Here is a 6,221-nt window from a genome sequence, read left to right as displayed (position 1 = left end):
AGCTTTTTTCCTAACCCACTCCCTAGTCGAAACAGTTTCATTCTGTATTTAAGATGCTTTTATCTAAACCTAAAAGTGTATGCTGCATCCCTATCAATTGTGTCTTTCTCCTGTTTTTCTCTCCAATAATGTGCTTGAAATTAACACCCCACTTTGTACGCCTTCGCATGAGCTCAGCTTTGAGTGCTTTGAATTCAACGTATGCAGGATCTCATCCATTTGTTTTGTATCTGACAACACTGGAGAAGATATTCTGAGACTTTGGGAATAAGACGCATCATGCCAGAGTCAACAGATACCGTAGAAAACTGTCATTTGTTTACTTCTGCACTGGATGTACCACTTGTTTCAGAGTTTCTTTTTCGTGGATGGGTAGACCCAAAGACCACCACAAAACCAGACAGCACCCTTATGTGGAAGTAGGGTAGCTCCTGTGTTACATCAAGATAGTTGTGTGTAATTACTGGAGTCAACAGTGCAGTAGCAATATCTCTGGGACGCGAACAAAAGCACTGAAGATCACTAGTTTAAAAAATGTCACATACGTGTTTAGTCCCAAGCGTGATCTGAACCTAAGCCTGTGATCAGATGGGAGCTGTGACTCATTACAGAGGTGGAGCTGGGACCCTGGGCTCTGCTGCAGGATCGAGTTATGGGCAGGCTTAACAAGCAAGCGAGAACAAAGCAGGATGCCCTGGTGGGATTCCAGATCAGAAGATGTTCAGTTCTTTAACCCTAACACTCTCCCTTACCCCAGATCACTACAGCACAGGCCCAGACCCAGATTATAGGGAGTCCAGAGAGCCTCCTCCTCTCTGGATCTTTGATTACTGGGTAGTCACAGTGCACAGACTGTCAGCAGGCACGATGCCTCTTGGACAGAGACCTTGGCCTTGATTGCCGGCAGGTCAACTGGCTCCAGCCACCAGGTGGCCCACAAAAAGAGCTGCCTGCCTCTATCCACTTCCGACACATTGGCCTTTGGCAACAGAAACCTCTCTCACCCACAAGCCCATGCGTGCTGCAACTACTAGCCACCAAAACTCACCGATTTTTTCATTTAGACAATTCCTAGATATTCAAGTTTGTTTCTTGAGATCATTTGGTGGCTTGGTTGGATAGAAGAAGCATTTGTAGTGCATACCGTCTATTTAGAGAGAAGAACATTGCTCTAACATGGAAATGTTTTTAAAGAGACTTTGGCCATCCATCTCTGAGGAGACCTGAAAAAATGCATTGAATGCTTCAAGTAGAAGCGTGTATTAAATAGTGGACTGAGAAAGTTCCTAGAAAGTTTTCCATGTGGAACTGAAACTGGGAACATGTAATCTTCATGTCATTATCTACATTATTAAATCTGTGGAAACTGAACCACGTGCCATAACACAGCTGTTCGAACCAGAGGCATTTAATCTCCCACTATCATCTCAAAATACACATGATCCAGCTCTTGGTAATGTAAACAGTAAGCAATGATTAGAAAAAATTAGCAAGCATCAAGGGCAACTTCCTGATCCGATTTCCATGTCCCTGTTAAAGTTCACAAATCCGAAAAAAACCCTGCTTTTCTTTCTTCTAAAGGGGAATTGGACTTCCAAGAACTGAACAAATGAGAGGAGAAAAAGTCTTATGTGGTTAGGAATGCTAACTATATTTGGTCCCAGAAGTCACACCTTTAAGAGTCTGGAGAATGCAAGTTCTTTTCTAAGGGCAGAGTTAAGAAACTTAGAAGGCTGAATTATTAAGTAAGTGTTTCTTGGATCCCACATGTAACGATTTCTGCACGACATGGCTGTGGCCATCCTACTTTGGAGGAAACCATATAACCAGGACATAACCAGGACACGGCTATTACATAACTTGCAGCACATAGGTGGGGTTGTAGTCCTAGTTTAAGCCTGAGGTCTAGGGGATAAGCCTTACAGTGACCTGACTACTGCGATGATCTTGGGAGACGGAGGCACTGGCCAGTAAAAATTGCAAGAGGAGATGAGGGAGGAATAACCCTTTCTTTTGCCAAAATTCTCTTCAAGCCCATTTTCACTAAGAGCCTTGGTAATTTCTCATCCCTTTTCTCACCTCTGTTCTGCATTTCCTGTCTAAATATACTGCAGGCAACGTAGGATTAGTCAGAATCTTTTTTGCACTGACCACTGAAACTGGGAATGCATTAAATAAATGCAATCAAAACTAGTGAAGAAATTTTATCACTGTGTTGACATCTACTGCATCAAGGGTTTTCCAACAACAACAACAAAACAGTATAATTTGCTTTTCATCAACACTCCAAGGCAATCTGTGATACATTCAGAAGGGAAGAATCAAGTTAATTGCAGATTAGCGCTCATACTACGTGTGAACACAGTGAAAATATTTCTGTTAATGGATTTCAGGGTATCCCCTGGCACTACACCTGAGTATAACAGGAATTAAATGTCTAGGACTCCCGGAAAACCGTCAGATGCAACTAGCTTAAAAGGAATAATTTCTTTTGCAGCTCTGTGTCCTATAGGACACTTGCACTCTACAGGTAACTGCTCTTGCTCTAGAAGAGACTGACCTCTCCTGTTGACTGTCGAGTGCAGCAATAGGAGTTGCTGAGTGCTCTCATTCACAGCGCAACTACAGTCGCCTCACACCCTCCGCTTAGCGGTGCAGTGATGAGAGCTTTCACTTAAGAAGGAAATGAGGAACAAGGGAGACCGAAGCTCTCTAGCTCATCAGGTGTTTGAGCAGAAACTCCTTCCAGATGGAGTTACTGTGGCACAGACCTGGACTAAGACCCGAGCCCTATCTTGCAGTTCCAAATCTGCAAGGAGCTATCCTCACCTAGCCCTCATCCTAATAATGTTAACAATGGTTTTGTGATATTTCTATTTATTTCAGTTTCATTTGGATAAAATCACCCCCTTTAGGGTTTTTTTTTGGGGGGGGGAGTAGTTTACAGCTATCTATTCAGCTTATTTGAAACTGAGGTGAAACGGTAAAAGGAAGTAAAGATTTCAATTCTTTTCTGTCATGTTCTTATCAAAAGTTTCAATAGCACTAGGGGTTATTTAATTACACTTTTGCAGCAAGTATTATGTTTCTTCACTAACTTTATTAGATACTGAGCTATCTAAGCTAAATTCTCCTTTATTATATGCATGTATCTTGAAACCCAAGTATAGAATTACACCTCTCTGTATCGATGATAGTGGTTTAGTGGCCAAAATTCTGAATAAATTAAAATTATGTCAAATAGCTTTAAGTAGTTGCTTCGTAAAAACTTTAAAACTTGGAAGAACCATTATGATCCTATGATCTGACTGCAGGACACAGACTATATGATCTCATTTAGTAAATCCACAATTTCCACCTGAGCATAGGCACATCTTCCGAAAGTGCCTTGTCCTAACAGAAAGCATTTGCTTGTCTGTGAGATCTGAGGGCTGCTATGTAAAGCATTTATTGGAGTTTAAAGTCTGCCTGTAATTATGGTGTCCTCTGATAGCCTTGAGTGATACAGAAGACAAGGTATATTTGCATATCAATCATTATTTATTTTCCTCCTCCCCATTTTGCTGGCTACAGTTTTCCTTTTGTTTAATTATGACCTGAAGTTACACAATAGGATTCTTTTTCCTGGGATGGGAAGCCACACTTCTCATTAAGCAAGACTTTAACTCAGTGTTTTTGAGTTAAATTACACTCTTTGGTTTACAATCACTGAGAGGTGGGGGAAGAGAAGAAGAAAACCAAACTATATAATGATGTGCAAAAAAGGTATCTTACTCATTCCCTTGCTTCTTTTGGAGGGGCTTTGCGTTCAGCAGTGCTCTGGGATGAGCAGCGAGCGCTGGAACACTGCTGCTACCTACAGGTCTCATCCGCACAGTGCTCGAAATCGATACAAAATCGAGTCCTGTGACAGGTTCTCGTATTTGGGAAAGGGAACTGACACTAAAGCCTGTTGACTTTTGAGAAATGCAACCTAGTAATCTGCTCCGTGGCTAAAAGTTTGCTATTAAAAAAATTGGTGGACTTGATTTAAGGGAAGGCTGATCTCTGTTGCACAAGAGAACGGTTTATGCTTTTTTTTTTTTTTCCTTTCCTGTGATGAAGAGGAAGCTTTGCACTCTCAGGTGCAGAATAAGAGGAAGCATCTGCTCTGAGATGGGAACCTTCTCTCCCCACAACATATTGGTGCACAAAATATGATGGCGTACAGAAGGACTGCAAACTACCTTCAAGCCTGCAATGCTCAACTTTTAAGTCAATTTGTGATATAACTAGAATTCCCTAAAATTTAGTTATTGTTTGGAATTTACTCAATCTCCTCCTCAGCTTTTTCCTCTGCAACCAAGAAACTTTGATAACCACTTTTTTCTCTTTCAATAAGACAGGCAAACAAGATAACCTGAAAGAGATTAAATGAAAACTTTACTACAAACAAAGCAGCTTTCAGAACAGAGGAACAAAAATAAATCGGTCTTTCCACCACATACAAAGAAACCATGGAGAGTTTAAAAGCATTTATCATTACTTAATCAATGCTCATGGATCTCAGTATCAGGCTACCAAAGATAGTACCAGATCACAAACTTTCTGTTCGTGACAGAGGAAGGGGCAAATGGAGGAAGAGCTAACAAGGAAAAACCTCCCCCAGTGTACAATAACAGAACCAAACCAGTTCATTTGTGAAATTGGTATCTGCAACTGCATATTTTGCTATTGAGATGAATAGTCAAGCAGAAGAGAGAACATCTTGCTGTCAGAGAAAATAATAATTAGAGGCTCAAACAGCAGGAGAGTATAATCTGACATATGGAAAGTTTGTGAAGCTTTATGTGTTCAAGATGCTAGAAAAACTCTTCCAAAATTGATTAACCTAGACCATCAGGAGCAGCATCTGATGAGCCTGTTCCAAATACATCTTTGTTCCATACTGAGTGTCATGTTCATGTTACTGCTTATGAGAAAATAAATATCTTTTCTGGACTCTTTATACACAAATTCTTCTGAAAATAGCTCATTTTCACTACTGGATATTCAGTGAAAACTTCAAACAGTGTATGTGACATGAAAATACCATTCTACCTTTTTTTCCTTTAATTCACAGAAGCCCTGCCTTATCATTAAAGAAAACAAGAATAAAACTTAATAAAACAAGAATTTGCCAGAGCTATAATAATTACTGCACATGAACTATTCTGGAATACAAATAACCTCTACTATGCAGCGCATCATTTATGCATTTGGAAAGGCAGGCACTAGCTGATGCTAAAAACTTTCTTATCCACACAGTTCAGTCTGCATCTAATAGAACTTCATGCCCTGATTCAAATTATCTTTTTGACATTCTTGCACATTGATTTCCTATTTTTGGTTCCAAGAGACAATCAGTACAATCTCTTTAAAATCTACAAGGAGAGGGAGGGCAAACACAACAGAAATCCGTCATCAAGCTTGCAATTGTGAGAGTAAAAGAGTTAAGGACAGCTGTCAGGAAGCTGAGAGTGCAAATATATTTAAGAAAGAAACAGAGATGGCAGCTTCAGGAAAAAAAAGAGCTGTTCCATCAGTGTAGTAACCTAAGAATACATTTAAAAAGAGCAAGCAGAAGATATGTATTTTAGCTATTATCTATGCTATTTTTTCTGTCAGCTCCCATCTGCATTAGGAAAAACTGAGTTTGTAAATTGCCACTGGAACAGTACTTCAACAGCAGAAAGCAAAGGTATCATGTGAATGAAACTCAGGTTGAGTCTGATCTGAATAGTTTGACAACTGTTGCTACCACCTGTAGAAATGTTCAGGAGTTGAATTACCTGTCTTGATTTTGCAGAACGGAGTTAGCTGGATCCGGGTGACTGGGCCATAATAATTGATAATGCAGGCTATGTACATCTCTGTGTACTCCTCATTCAGACAGCAGATGCATTTCTGAGGCCAACCATCACCAGGATGCTGAAGTTGCATACCCTGCAATGGCAGTATTTACATTCTAGAAGGCTGCATTCAAATCTTGCAAGTTACAAAAAAAGTCCAAATCCTACTCTCAAGTTTGGATGGATACAGTAATTATCACGCTACACTTACATAAATGGCAATTTAACCTTATTTAAAGCCTAATAATAAACTCTTCACTGGGTACTTTTAGGTAGATGTGTAAGAGTTAGAGGGAAATTCATTAAAAGAGAAAAATGAAGTGAAATACTGAAATGAAGTGAAATACATGT

The sequence above is a fragment of the Struthio camelus genome, chromosome 4 (assembly GCF_040807025.1).
Source record: "Struthio camelus isolate bStrCam1 chromosome 4, bStrCam1.hap1, whole genome shotgun sequence".
Taxonomy (NCBI): Eukaryota; Metazoa; Chordata; class Aves; order Struthioniformes; family Struthionidae; genus Struthio; species Struthio camelus.
This window is presented reverse-complemented; position numbering follows the sequence as displayed.